This window comes from Ursus arctos, unplaced genomic scaffold (assembly GCF_023065955.2).
Source record: "Ursus arctos isolate Adak ecotype North America unplaced genomic scaffold, UrsArc2.0 scaffold_21, whole genome shotgun sequence".
NCBI lineage: Eukaryota > Metazoa > Chordata > Mammalia > Carnivora > Ursidae > Ursus > Ursus arctos.
The window spans coordinates 37905214-37921288 of NW_026622886.1; the positions used below are offsets into that span (position 1 = coordinate 37905214).

The following is a 16075-nucleotide window of genomic DNA, read 5'->3' on the forward strand; positions in this document are numbered from 1 at the left end:
GAGCTGTGGCCCAGATACTGGAAAATTTGACAGTGACTGCTGAAAACTGTGAGTTAGCCTGGTTTCTGGACATCAGGGCAGTGCCCGGTTCTGGACTGTTGCTTCACTTATCCCGATGCACACCATATCCTCTACCATCACTCAGCTTATTCCCACGTTATTATTTCTCCCAGCCGTTCTTCCACATGTATAGAATGCCTACTAATTGCCTATTTTCCTTCCCACTTGTTTCTTTCCCCAGATTACTTGTTTTGTAAGTGCAACTCAAGATTTATTCTTTTTATGAAAACTCCCATGACCACAGTCTGCATTAATCATCAAGCAGCCAATATTTGTAGAACCGCGGTGATCACGATGCAGCAGCGAGCTGAGGGGCGAGTTAGCTCTCCGCATGGAGCTTGCAGTCTAAAAGGGGAATCCCCCAGAAGATGAATCTCACTGAACAGTATGTCGTAAATACCACAAAATTTCGTTCTGAAGTTTTCTTGAAAGCATATTTGTTTTGTTTTGCCAATTTTATTGTGACAACTTTGGAGGCAGGAACTAGGCCATTTGTCTTATCTTTACCTGTAGGACTGAAGCTCACAGTGGTGACCCCAAACCTAACAAATATTTACTGACTGATCGATTTATCAACACAGGCATCCAAATATGGTTGTGTCCACTGTCTGACTAAAAACTTTTGGCAATACTTTCTTGACTTCAGGGTTGCTGAAAAGAGCATAGCACTTTAGTTGTAGAATGAATCAGGCAGAACCAGATTTGAATGTAGGTTCTGCCTGTTTCAAGCTATTTGATCAGAGGCACAGAATGAGCCCACCTGTCTCAGTTACCTTCTCTGTAAAAGGCGGATAATTATTCACCTACGTTGTCCTAAATGTGAAAATGTCTGGAACTTGGCCTAGAGCAGAGTAGATTTTCAACCTGTGTTAGTGCCTCTCCTCTTCTTTTCGGGAATTAAAACTTGTTAATAAATTCATGCAGAGTAGAGGGATTTCTATTCAAATAAATGGGGCTAGACAGCTGTGTTGAAGGAAACCAGGTATATTGAGCATCTGTTATCTACCTGTCTGTCTGTCTATCTACCTACCTATATATCTAGCTGCATGCCAACGTTTCTCCTCTCTCCTTTTGGTAGGAACACTCCACACTTCTTGGGAACCTTTAAGTGGTTCTGGTGAAGCTATCGGGTGGCTCTGCCTCCCTGCCCCTGCGCAGGTATATGACCCAAGCAAAGCAATCTGAATCTGTTTGGGGGCTTGTCATAGACCCTGGGGTGAGAAGATCTTCTCTGGCTTCTTGAGTTGTAAGGACAAGGAAAATTAGAGTCAGGGGCGCTGTCATTCTGCTGTAGAGAAAACTCACTGGACATTATTAGCATTAGTAAAGAAAGAGGCAGAATCCTACGGTCATCTTTTAAACACCTGAATCTAAGACTATTTCTACCTATCATCTCCAAATTAGTGAACCAATCAATCTGGTTTCGTTTTGTTTGAGGTAGTGAGAATTTAGGTGTGATCACTTACAAGGCAAGGTGCTCAGTAAAAACCTGAAAGCACAGGAAGCGCGGACATTTAAGAGCGATCTGATGAACCCCCAAGGTCTTGTAGACCTTAAAAGATAGAAAATCATACAGGTTGAAATAAGAATGATAATGGTAATTTTGTCACTTGAATGCATGTATGTTAGTCACTTTATCTGAACTAAAAAAGATGAATACGGCAAATCAGATTCCTTGCACACTAAAAAAACAAAAAAACAAAACTCGTAAGGACCCTGAGCAGTAGTCTGTCTGTTTTGTGGCAAATAATTTAATTTATAAGATCAGGTTCTCAAATTGCATGATAATGACCATCAGCATTGACTCAGCCCTTTATGCGTTCATATCCTCACTGGATCCTCATAACAACCTTATGAGATAGACACTATTCTTACCCCAATTTTAAGGATAGGAAATGCAAGTGGTTTTCCTAATGGAGACCAGCAAGTCAGTGATAGAACTAAAATTCTAACTTGAATCTTATGACTTTTTCAAATGCCTTGAGGATTCTAAGTGCTGCCACCGCCACCACCACCACCCTCCACCCCCCAAACATATGTATATGTGTGTATATATATGTGTGTATATATATATATATACACACATATACATATGGACTTAAACTGGATAAGATCTTGGGTTTACCGCCATTTCATTGAGAAAGAAATTCACATTTTTTTAAATTTTTATTTTTTAAAGATTTTATTTTTAAATAATCTCTACACTCATTGTGGGGCTTGAACTTACAACCCCGAGATCAAGAGTTGCCTGCTCTACCGACTGAGCCGGCCATGGACCCTATCACATATTTTTTTGAAAGAAAAGTATAGTCTTTTGGATTGCAATGGAACCATTTGGAGCAGAGAATGGTGGCTTTTATGTGAAGAGTAGGGGCAAGTATCTGTTCAAGTTTTTTCCCCTTAAATACATACATTTCTGTTTTCTCTTGGGAACTCACAGGAATCCATCCTGGTGAGATGTCAGAGCAAAGCAACAATACCTTTACTTGTGGTAGGAAAGCTTGTAGGCTAAAGTAGGTTCATTTAGTATTTTGTCTGGGTGAAATGTTCTTATTTATGATTTTAGAAGGTGCCTCAGTGTTCACGAGCTGGTATGTAATGGAGAATCTTATGCCAGAATTTAAATCACTTATAACTTCTCAGACTCTTTGATTGCAAGTTCCTAAAATCGATTCTGGTAAAGCACGATCTGGTACGTGCCTACTTTCTGGGCTTGCTAAATGGATGATTTCCTAATTCTTTAATCTTTGATAAAAGTCCACAACTAAAAACATTCACGTACACCACAAGAATTACTAATAAGCTTAGTTGAAGCATGCCAGGATAATTTTAGTTAACAGGTAAGTCAATATTTCTTTTACAAGTATAGTGAAATAGTGTTTACACAACTGGTGGGCTATTATGGACTTATTTAACTTGTTTGAAAGAGTATAGAGCCCATTATTTGCCCTGCTCATTTTACATTCATGATATAATCAGGCTTATGCTGAATTTCTTAACTTCCTTTCACCAACAAAATCTAACTAATTGAGAAGGGAGGAGGATTTAAGAATAAAGATCATTTTCTTTAAGAGTTATTTATTTTGCAAGAAAGTGTTAGTTCAGCTAGTTCATTACTTTGAAATAGCCTGTTATATAAAATCAATTGGATCTGTCTTTGATATTATCCAATGTAAAGGAAACCTTTAAATATATCCACATGTTCACAACATGCTAAAAGAAAGGACAGTGGTATATAATATTATCAATTCTTTAGCTCATTTTGCTCCTCTTCTCTTCTTTCATGTGTGATAATGAACATGGTTTGATTGATACGTGGTGGGCTTCCTGAGAATGTATGTTCAATCAAACTCACATGTGAACTGGGGGAGATTTTTCTTTTCAAACTAAGAGTAAAATAAATGAGAAAAAGATAATAAAATACTTCAAATTAAATGATCTTACTGCCTATTCACACACTTTATTTAATTCTGTCAAATACTCCCTTAGTATCCAGACAAACTCTTCCATATGCCCAGTATGATGGATCCTTTCCTGGTCTTTTTAGAAGTATACTTTTCGGGTTTTTAACCATCTACAGTGTCCACATGCTCATACTTAAATGGCAGGGCACAGACGGAGCATAGACCTTACTCCGAAATGATGAGGTGCTAACAGGTTCCTATCCCCAGAACTGCTTCCCCCAAGGCCTGTTGCTAGAGTACATACAGATCTACAACCCCTCATCTGCAGTTCCGAAATCCTAAGAGTTCTGCAAAGGGAAAGGTTTTCTGAAACAAATTTGGTGGCACAGTCTGAACCGATTGGCTGCGAGTCCGTCTTTCTTACCTTTCCTGTTCGTTCATTCAGTTTGCCACAGAAATATAGATGTCCTTGATTGCAGGGTGCTTGCCCGGCTTCCACTGGGAGTTTTATGTAATACTTGGGGTTTCATTCTCGATACGGTTTAGTTTAAAATCTCCCCAAATTCTGCATTTGGCAGCCTCTGTGACCCTGATGTTTTTGGCAAAGGGATTATGGACCTATATATTTACATTTGGAATATTTACTTCCTAAGCAATTTTCAGAGGAAAAAGAAAGAAAAAAGGAGTGTAAGAACCCGTACCATCAAGCACAAGACTCAGAGGAGAGAGGAAGTAGCTCAGATGAGTGAGTGGCCCTCACTGAACACGTTGCCCTTTGCAGAGTACCGGGCAGAACTCCTGTCTCTGCTCTGGGCGCGTATTTGGGAACTGGCTAGTAGAAAACATCCTATATATTAGGAGTTAGCTCTCTCAAACACTGGAGAATAAATAACAGTTGGTAAGCCTATTTCAGAAAAGCAAAACCAGAGATGTTAGAAATAGTCAATGGAGAAGAAATTGTAGAGCTTACCTAGAAGAACAAATTTATGGATTTGCAGGATTTGTAAAGTAAAATAAATACAGAGCATGCTGTTTCCCAAAATGCTTTATTTTGATAAGTCTGGTGTATTTTAATTGAGTATGCATAGTAGCATTTCTCTGCAATTACAGTCTCATAAAGCAGGGCAAAATCTATTGCACAAACATTGTGGTTCAACTAAATGAGTCATAATAAAACATTGTCCAGATTGCTGCAATTAAAATTTACAGAAACCTTTTGTTGAGTGTTGTTAGGTTTGTGGGTTAATAAAATGAGCCTGTTTGTTTTAATTTTTCTTTAACTGGGACTAACATTTTGATTTTAAGTTTCATAGATTTTTCTTCTTTTGCATAGATTTTAGATTGGTACTTGGCAGAAAGAAATCTCACTGCACTTTCAAGAAATATGTATTTTCTAAGGGATGATCCCCTTCATTTCCTTATTAACCATCACTCTCCTTTGTTTACAGTCTCTCTGTTTTTTCCCATTCCCATTTTCTTCCTAACTGCCCACCAGGATTACTGGGAGTGGGCGGAAGAGCATGAGGGTCATTGGTTGGGTCATCTATGAGAAGGGCTGCATGGGACAGTAGCACAGTGTGGGGTTTGGATTCTCAGAGACCGGGGTTCAAATCTCTGCCCTGTCATTTACAACCTGTGGGACTTGGAGCAACTTCATCTCTGAGGCCCAGTTTCTTCATCTGCAAGGTGAGGACAAATAAATAGTTTCTACCAAGTTTGTAGAACTGTTAGTAGAAGGAGGGGTAATGCATTACAGGGCTTTGTGTGCAGTAAGCACTTAATATATGGTGACGATAAGGGACTTTCCGTGGTTAGAAAGTAAGAGTTTCTGAACTCTTAAGAGTTTTCTGCTTAAGAAAGTCTATTCAACTCTATAGAGATGGTAGGATAGAAGGTGGCAAATAGGTCTTTCAATTTTTTTTTCTTTTACTAATGACATGAGTACTTTGAACATTTACTGTGGTTTCACATGAGAGTGGAACGTATAACGAAATTTTGAGTTCACCTTGGTTGGGAATATTTGCTAGTGAAACAATCTGAGTTACATTTAGCATACCTCAGTTTTCAGTGTCAGTAGAGCCTCAGTTCGTAGTTTTAATTAGAGTGTATTTAATCAAAAGCAACTCTTGCATATGGGATAGATGCCCAGCACTGGGAGTGGGGGATAACTACATATGGTGCCTGCTTTCAAGTAATTTACCATTAAGTTGAGAAGACAGACACGGAAAACAGATCATTAAAATTCAGGATGTAAAACCCAGGGATGAAAAAAATGCAGTTAGGGTAAAAAGGAGGGGCAACCAAGTCTGCCTTGGAGAAAGGCTTCATACACAAGGGCACCAGGAATTTGTTAAGTGAAGAGGAGTAGTAGGATATCCTTGGGAGTTGGATGGGGACAAAATGTAATCTTTAGATGATGATTAAGGTGGCTCTAGCTTAGGGTGAACACATGTGAGGCTTGGGAGACTAGCATAAAGTAAAGCTGGAGAAATCCACCAAGGCAGGGGGATTGTGAGAAGGGGGTTGCTAAATGCCGTCTTGGTAAGCTCGGGCTTGATCCTGGTGCACCTTGGGTCCCAGGCACCTTCCTGCAGGGGAATGACATCATATTTCATCTTTGGGAAAGGAGAACGTTAGTGTCCACACAGGGCACTGTTGGAGAAGTTAGAGATGAGTGGTAGGAGCAGGAGTCAGGAGTTATCACTGATTGGAGTATGCAGATTTGAGCAAGAGACAGCAGTCAGCAAATAGTAGTAGACATGGGGAGGAGGCAGGTGTTAGATTTCTGGGATATTTCTGGGGCAGAATTGGCAGAACTTGATGATTGTGGTAACTCCAGGGAACAGAACAGCGGTAACATCTCTGTTGTCACTAGCCTGGGAGATTGGGTAGATGGTGATTATTTACTGCAAAATATTGTTATTATTGAATCCTTATTTATGCTGGGTGCTGTGCTAAGTGACTTAAACACATTCTTTTTCTCATTTATTCCTCTCATCCTGTAGGGTAAATATTATCACCCTCTTAAACAAATAAGGAAAATGATGCTCAGAGAAACTAAAAAACTTTCCAAAGTCACTCTGCCAATAGGTGGCAGAGTTGACATTGAATCTGTGGTCTATTAGACTCTAAAGCCATGCATCTAAGCCCTGGAAAGGGAGTGGGCTTTGAAAAGAAGATGGTAAATTTAACTTTGGATATGTTGAGTTTGCAGTTAAGAAAAGTTCCCCAGGTCATGAAAGGTGCAGACTATAACATGCACCTTTGCAGCTTCCAATCTTTCTTGATGTGGACTCTTTGATTTGAGCCAGACATAAATTCCTGATCACAGGCTTGATGCAATGGCCTCTCTGTACTGCTTTCTCCCGATGGTAGACCGGATGCGGGGCTCTAAAAACCAAAAACTCAGGAGCTGCATCGGTGTCCTAACCAATTATTGTGACAAATATTTTGGTAAATTTTTTCTGAAGTTCTTTATTGTACTTAAGCTTTTCCAGTCACACTGTGACTGAAATTTGGTGCATTTTGAAGGCACAAATGTACCCCCCCAACTTTTTTTTGATGGTACCAAACTTCATATATTACCTTAGTAATCTATTTTATTATTTCTTCTTATAAAATGTCTTTCTTCTTAATCCTTTTTATATGATTGGGTCATAATATAGTTTCTGAAGGCATTCTATAAATGTTTGTTTGATGAGTCAGTTACAAGAGGAATACAAGATGTGTAGTGAAGTAACTATTCCTTAGGAGGCTTACTCGGGCAGCTGGCCAGGGGGGCTCATTGAAGGGAGAAGGTGGCGAAAGACCACTGGCTCAGGGTATTCTCACTGAGCACTCTTTGTGCCGGTATACCAGCTGGAATGCAACAAATAGAGAAGTTTCCAAGCTGACCGTTTGGTAGAAAGGTGGTGCTATTTGAAAATGAGCAGATTTGGGGAAGAAGAGTCCAGATTTGGATGTGTTGAGTTTGAGTGGTGCAAGACTCAGTTGGGTAATCAAACTGGTGCTTCGGAGAGAGGGCAGGGGAGATGTCTTATGTTTGGGAATTCGGTTCATAAGGTGGTCATGGTTGATACTGATATTGAAAGATGATGAATATAAGTGTGGGGACTGATGAAATGATGGAGGAAGAGACTGTAGGTAAATATCTAACGCTTTTTGAGTACTAACTACTCATCACGAACTGTTGTACGCATTTTTAGGTATTTTCTCCTTTAATCCTCACAACAACCCAATGAGAGTGGTACTGTTAACACACCCACTTTATAGAAACCCCCATTTCATAGGTGAAGAAACTGAGGCTCAAGATCACACAGCTAGAAAGTGTTAGATCTGGGATTTGACCTTAAGCAGGCTGTTGTCAGGCCCTACTTTATGCTGCTTCCCAGACAGAAGGGAAAGAGAAAACAAATTTGAGGACTACTGACACTTAAAGGAGAATTCAGGAAGAGGAGTTAGCCGAAACCAAAAAGGAGCGGTTAAAAGAGGGCATGGGAAGGAAGCCCACAGAGCCTGTGGCCAGGGTGGTGGAGAGGCACAGTGTCAGATACCATAGGCATTTTGTGTCTGATTGAAAGCTACATCCTAATTGGCATGAAGCAGGTGTCAGTGGAACACTAAGGCTTCATGTACATGGTCTGAAACAAGGTTTTCTTCAGTTACTTAACTAGGAAGAATATTCAGAAGAAGTATGACTATTAAGCAACTAGTATCTGGTTGGTTGATGCTAGTGTGTAGCTACATTTAAACACTCCTAGTTTTTCAACACCAAGACTAATTACTAATCAATGGAAAGTTGATGTAAGTACACCCTCTACTAATTTTGAATACCTGGAGGAATAATTTATTTGAGGGAGAGAAAAGTTGAGTCATATGTTTTGCTGAAAAGAAATGCCTTTAATAATTTAGGGCACAAACAGAAAAGAAAACTACAGCAGGAATTGGGTTTAGCAAAATTATGTCAAATTACGCACATGCCCGAAGGAAAGTTACAAATGACTTCCAATTATTATTTCAGTATTTTAAGGAATAAATGTGTAATTCTAAAACCACCTCCCTCAAGACTATCCTCTTAATGCAATTCAGTAAGAATTTATTAACCACTATTATGGACTCAAGTATGCTAGGCATGGAGTGCTGTAAAAGGGACAATTATTTATTTGTTGAATAAATATTTATTGAGAACTTACTCTGGACTTGGCACTGTGTTTGGCACTGAACATACAAGGCAGAGTAGAACAGAAATCTGGCCTCCTGAAGCTAGTGGTCTAGTGGGAGTCACAGACAATGATTAAAAACAGACACGCACAAATATTTGTTTACAAACTGACCTGAGTGCCATGGATGATCTTTTTGGGAAACAAGATTTATGGGTGAAACAATAAAATAAAATCACATGCAAAAATGAGCTACATTCCTTAGAATGGTTTTTATATCGTTAATTTGCTGAGCAATCCTTCTCGTGGACAGATGAAGTGAACACTGAACCTTAATATAATTATTATCCTTCTTATTTAGTGGGAGTGCAGTTTTACTTTTCGTCTCCTTTTTTTATTTAGGCATTTTTTTCTCTTTCTAATTTTCCATTGCTCATAAAGCTGTGTAATTGTGGTGGTGGCTTGTTGGTTGCAAGTTCATGCTAGCAGCAAGTGGACAAAGAAAATGGAACAAGGAATCATATTGATAAAAGGGGTTTTTACACCTTAATTTTAAGGCAGCTTTGAGTTTTGTAAGAGGGGTGTGTGTTGTCTTCAGCATGGAGACAGGTAACGCTATTGAGTAGCTGAACTTCTTTAGAAATTTATTAAGTTGATATCTTTCAAGAATAAGAACAGTGTTTTGTACAGAGTGTTAAGAAATCTTGAGTGACCACTCCCCTTCACCGCGGAAGGTCAATTGTTAGTTGACACAAATGTTGACTTCTAATGTTGTTTTGTACTGTGGATTTATCTATATATAAAATGTCAGAAAATGTTGTCTTTTTCCATGAAATTCAAAACATTTGACAACATGCTTTTATTCCATTTCCAAATGCTTTTCAACCTTCACACTGAGAGCCTGTGCTCATAGCCCAAAACAGAACATGTGGCAAAAATCTGGCAAATCTTCTTTCAGAGGAATAGGTGTATTAGTTACAAAGAAAAAAGAAGTGAGTATTACAGACCTTGGAAATGGAGATAAATCCAAAAGAAGAGGCCACTTTAAAAAGAAAAAAAAAAATAAACCATTTAGTTTATTGTGAAGTGTAAATGGAAAATATAATTAATAGAATTTTAAAAATTAGTTTTTCTTTAGAAATTGTTGAAATATGTAAAATTTTTCGCTAAAAGCCATTTAAAATTGTAAAATTTTTGTTTATTTTACAGAATGTGGGTAAGACAACAGAAATAATTTAAAAGGTGTGTAGCAGAAGGGTATTAAAAAGATCATGTCCATAACTGATAAATTTAGAGTAGTGAAAGAAAACTTTCTAATAATAATATTTAGTTAATATATCTGATGAGTAGAACATAGAATCTTATGCCAATTTATTGAGCTGTAGGATAGCTTTTTACAAGGATCAGAATTTTTTGAAGTACTAGAGGATAATAAAAACAAAAACCAAACATGAAAATCCAAAAAAAAAAAATGCGGTTAATAAAGGACTTGTGAGGGAATTTCACATATCCTGTGACTTCTTTCCGTCTTGGCTATTTTGCCTAGATTCTAGGAAGAAGAAATAGATTGTTTTCATTCTGTTAAAAACTTTACTGAAAGAAGGGAAGCTGCTCCCTGACTTTTAACTTAAATTCTTGTACATATTAATTATCATTCCAGAGGGGGGCTGCTTTACAAAGAATCACTGTTAACCCCCCAAAAGAAGCAAGAATGGTAATGCTTGGAAGAAAAAGAGCAGCAGCATATTGCGAAGGCTTAAATTCTAGTTTGATGTATAAATTAAACTTAGTGAGGTACTATAAAAGGAATGTGCTTGCCTGGTGGGTTATATATATTTATGTATGTATATGTATACACAGACACAAATACAGACGCAGACACACACACACACACACACACACACACACACACACACCCCACACACAGGCTATTGGATGCTAAGGGACCAACTGTTATGTGTGCTATAAGAGATTTTATTTCATAAGCAAGTTTTTAAAATTTAAAATTGATCTACGTAAGTGCCAAAAGCCTTAAGGCTTTAATTATATTTAGAAGGTTAATTACCATCTTTTCTTGGCCTAGGAAAACTACCCCTTCGTCATTTTCACTTATTCAACCAATAGTTATTGAGTGCCTGCTAAGGCAAGATGTAGTTCTTGATTCTGGAGACACCGTAAGCAAACAAAACAGACGAAAATTCTCTCCCTTTACATTCTAGAGAGACAGACAATTAACACATAAGATAACTAAAATATATAGGCTAGCAGGAGGTGATTAGCTAAAATGAAGCAGGGATGGGGAGCTAGGAAGTGTGCGAGCAGGAAGGGTGAATGCAATTTTAAGGTAGAATGACCAGGGCAGGGCTCGCGGAGAGGTTACATCTGAGCAACGAGCTGAAGGAAGTAGAAGAGTGGGACTCGCAGACATCTGCACGGAGGACCTTTCCAGGCAGAAGAAATAACAAAGGCCAAGGCCCCCGAGCAGGCGGGAGCAGGCCTGCCATGTTTGAGGGGCAGCAAGGAGGGCAGGGCAGCGACGTGCACTGAGAAGGGAAGGGTTGTTGCAAGGACTCTGGATTTTCTTTGGAGTGAGGTGGAAGCCACTGGAAGATTTGAGCAGAGGAACACCTTGGTGTCACTTACATTTTGAAGAATCATTCTGTTGGCTAGGTGGGGAATAGATGATTTATGAAGAGGGCTAAGTGGAAAGGCAAGGCTGTTGTAATCCAAGTGATGGCTTGGGCCAGTGTGGTAGCAGGGAGGTGACGACAAGTGACTGGATTAGGGTTTGGATTTTGAATATGTTCTGAGACTAGAGCTGACAGAATTTACTGATGGGCTGGATGTGGGGTTTGTGAGAAAGAGAGAGGAATCAAGGAAGAATTTAAGGTTTTCGACCTGAGCAACTGGACGGATTGAATTTGCCATTGATTGAGATGGGGAGGCTGTGGGAAGAAAAGATTTGAGGGATAGAGAAGGCTGGAATTGAACATGTTAATTTTGAGAGCATATTGTATGTCTAAATGGAAATACTGAGTGTGTAGTTGAATATATATATCTGGCATTCGGAGACTCAAGGCTGGAAACTTAAAACTGATAGTAGTCAGAATATAAGAGTTATTAAAAGCCACAAGACTTTTTGAGATCATTAAGGGGGTGGGTGCAGAGAGAAAAGAGAAGAGATCCACGGCCTGAGCCTGAAATACTCAGAAGTCGACCCCATAACAGGTCAACTGTAGAGGCTGGGACACAGAAGCATTACCAGGAAAGTCTAGGAAAAAGGGGTCAGAGAGGGAGGAGGAAAATCAGGAGAAAGATGTGTACTGGGAGTCAAGAGAAGAAAACATATCAGATGGGAATGCATGATTAACAGTAAAATATGCTCCTAATAGACTTAAGAAGAAGAGGGAGAACTGTCTATTGACCAGCATGGTGCAGGTCATTAATAATTTTAACAAGAGCAATTTTGACGGAGTGATGGGAACAGAGTCTACTTGGAATGATTCATTTGACCTTTTTGAAATAACAATAGAAGTAATTTAATCTGCTTGAAAATATCTGAGATAAATAGCACACCCAAAAAATATTCTCTTTGCAACAAACCAAAAACATACTTTTAGATACTAAGACAAAAAACAAGTGACTTTTATTTATAACACTATTTATGCCAAGCACTGGGCAGAAGTGCTTGACAGGCTTGAATTTATGTCACTTTCACAATAAATCTATGAATTTGGTGCTATCATCTCCCTTTTATGTGAGGAAATTGAAGTTTGCAAAGGTTAAGGGGCTTTTTCTAAAGTCATATAATGAGTAAGTCATGGAGCTGGGGTATTGAAAGTGTTTTGACATTTCTTTCAAGGCGAACAATTATTTGTTTCCAAGATAAAACTTGTTTTAGAAATTAATGGCCTCATTCTTTAGAAACCAAGTGTCATTCCTTCGTTTTGTTCATTCCATGTGTTTCATGTGTCTGTATTCTCCAAATACGCTGTACTTCTACAATACTGAAAATTTATAGCCAGCTGCTTTAATAGTTGTTTGCGCTTTTTTTGATGCAGAAAATTACCCCAAAATGTTCCAACTTATTGAATTAGATTTACATGGCTAATTATGTTAAAATGTTATTAAAGAGAATGCAATTTTCTAGAATGATTTCTATAGAAGTTTGTTGTATAGAAGTTTATTTGGAGGAATTGATTAAATTTTTGGAAGTACATTCTTAAGATAATGATACGGAAAGCCATCGAGCTTTTACAATGCCTATTTCATGTTCACAAGCACTCTGTGGGGTGGATGTTGTCATCATATACATTTTACAGATGGGGAACTAGTGGTCTGGAGAAGTTGAGTAAATTGCCCAGTCACAGGACTGGTAAGTGGTAGAGTAAGAACTGACCCCTCGTCCTCTGAAATTACATTCCATGCTCTTTCCACTACAACATGCATACAAATTTAGTTAATTCCAAAGAACGGCTTGAAATATTATCTTTCCTCATCTGTGTAAAATTGATTACCCTCATTTGATGCACCATCGTAACTCTAACAGCTGGCGCAACCGGGGCCCGAAACTTTAGGAAGCACGTATGCATTTTTTAATTAGACAAATTTTCTCTAGGAAATATGTCAGTGGTTTGATTTTTTTTTTTTTTGTCTCTCTTAGGATTCATTCTACCCAACCCTATAGAGGAAACAAACAGTATTACTGTGTACTTGGCTATCCTTTTCATAGTTGCTGATCTTTTTTGAGGATGTAGCTGGGATTGGGGTTGGTAGAGAACTACCTTGAACATAGAATTTTGCCACCGGTTCTGGAGCCTGTCATGAAATGGGCCAGAGAGTATGTATTGTTTTTCTAGAATGAATCTTACAACTTCCCATTGCCCCTGCCGCCTCAACCTCACATCGCTTTCAAAATAAAAGTATTGATTTCTTTAACGAGCACGCTCTTCCCACTTCTACTTTTGAGCCTCTTTAGTCACGCTTCCACTTTCTGACCAGAAAGGCCTATTAAAAATGCAACTCTGATAACCCACTTGTATGCTTACAATTCTTCAATGACTGTCCATTATATTTAATATAAAGTACAGACCCTTTCTATAGCCTACAGGGCCTGACATGACCTGGCGCTTGTCCTACTCTCCAGCCTCAGACAGCACCATTCCCCCTCAGCCCATTGTCCTCCAGCCCCCAGGCCTTCTTGAAGCTCCTTCAAGTTTTTTCTAAACTCAAGACTCGCATAATACTATTTCATCTGCCTGGAACATTCTCTCCTTTATTGTCAGCGTACGTGCTTCCTCTTTAGAGATCCTCCTTGACCACCCAATCTAAATTAGACCCCCTGTTATCATTTCTTTAATTACCTTATGCTTTTCCTTTGAAATACTTACAACAGTTTAGGATTACATTTTATTTGCATGTTTGTTTAATATCACGTTTCCCCCACGTGAATGTGAGCTGCACGAGCAAGTTTTCTATACCGGCTTTCTTTCACTACTCCCTGGCTTATTGTAGCTATGCAATATAATTTCTTGAATAAATGAATGCCCTTTCACAAACTTCTCAGCCTGGAGTACAACAAAAATGGTAAAATGTATTTTGCACTAATAGCCTAAGCACCACGATGATATTACAACTCGAACAAAGACAGGGGGTACATGTATGTAGTCGGTAACGATAAAGACGTTTTATGGATAGTTACGCTAACTCGATTTTTCAGTTGGATGTCATAGACTGCCTTAAAAGCAAGTGATAGGGAAAGAGCGCAGAAGGATTGGGTTAGATGTCATATTTTTTTTTTTTTTTTAAGATTTTATTTATTGAGAGAGGGAGAGCGAGCTGGATGAGGGGTGAGGGGCTGAAGGAGAAGCAGGTTCTCCACCGAGTGGGGAGCCAGACGCGGGGTTTGATCCCAGGACTCCGGGATCATGACCTGAGCCGGAGGTAGACGCTTCACCGACTGAGCCACCCAGGCCCCCAAGACATCATATTCTATTCTGTTATATCTAGACATTCTTATGTTACGGAAAAAATCACGCAATTGAGAAGCTGGAATATGTAAGTGTGTATCAGTGTGGGTTTCTTTTAAAGAGATGAATATTGATATCAACTTTTATATCATTTTGATGGGGCTAAATAAAGATAAAAATCAACTATCCTCTTTTTTCTCTTAATTCGGAAATATCCTTTTTCTGTCCTCCCAGGAAACAGGACTGGGAGCAGAAACTGGGTAAAGCTATTGTTTTAGCTCCCTCTGCTGGTGGAGTGATGCTTTTAGCGGAAGGCATGTAGAGAGTGCAAGTATTGCTAAAAGACAGGGATGAACTCCTTTACCGTTGCTGCTGCGCTCCCTGTGGTAAAGGAAGGAAGCACACCTGCTCTTTTTAAAACAATGTTTAACAGCCATGTTGAGATATAGTTTGCATGTCACAAGGCTCACCCGTGTAAAGTGTGTCATTCAATAATTTTTTAACGTATTTGTACATTGCACAACCATCATCATAATCTAATTTTAAAACATTTTCACCACCCCCAAAATAAACCTCCCATCCATTATCCATCATTCCTCGTTTCTCACTCCACTCCCTCCTGCCCCTAGCGTCCTGGCAACCACTAACCTTCTTTCTGTCTCTATAAATTTACCTATTTTGGATATTTTGTATAGATGGGATCATATTGTTATGTGGTCTTTTGCAGTTGCCTTAGTTCAGTTAGCATGCTGTTTTTGCGGTTCACCATATTGTAGGATGCATGTATCAGTACTTCATTGATTTTTATTGCTAAACAATATTCCATTTTATAGACATACCACATTTCATTGATCTTTTCTTTAATTGGTGGACATTTGGGTTGCTGTCTCCACTTTTTTTGCTATTATAAACGATGCTACTATGAACATTAGTGTACAAGTAGTTTTTATGTGGGCACATGTTTTCAATTCTATAGTGTGTATACTTAAGAGTCGAATTGCTGGATCGTATCTATATTTAACATTTGAGGAACTGCCAAATTATTTTCCAAAGTGGGTGCTCTGTTTTACATTCTCACACACATGCTCTTTTGGATAGATTTGAAAACTAGTACTTTAGAGAAAGAGAACTTTAATAAATACGACATATCACTTATTCTTCTGTTTTACTTAAGTAGTTTTACTTTGCCGTCATTTGCTTTTTATTGTTGCTCACTTTATCTCTTTTTCTCCATTACTACTGTGAAATCCCTTTAGTTTTCTCTCCTGTAAAGATGGGTGATGAAATGATGCCTAAGCTTTCACTCAGCTCAAAAATATTAGATGAGATTGAAAAACGAAAATATTGTCTTGATTGCTAGCTTCCTCAATGACATTGCTGTAAAACTTCTTCTGGAGAAGTGACTTCAAGTGTTGACTCTAGAGTCAGGCTATCTGAGTTTAGATCCTTGGTCCACCACTTTCTCATTGGGCAAAGACCTAAT

The 16075-nt window shown here is 38.7% G+C and overlaps 1 protein-coding gene across 2 annotated transcripts in view; it reads left to right on the top strand.

Moving 5' to 3' along the window:
- TSPAN8 (tetraspanin 8) overlaps positions 1–16075 on the top strand; it is a 221067-nt gene that overhangs the window by 2402 nt on the left and 202590 nt on the right. For both annotated transcript variants that reach the window (XM_057316262.1, XM_026500024.4), the window contains exon 2: positions 242–445. The gene's annotated coding sequence lies outside the window, so the exon portion shown is untranslated. The remainder of the gene's footprint in view (positions 1–241; positions 446–16075) is intronic.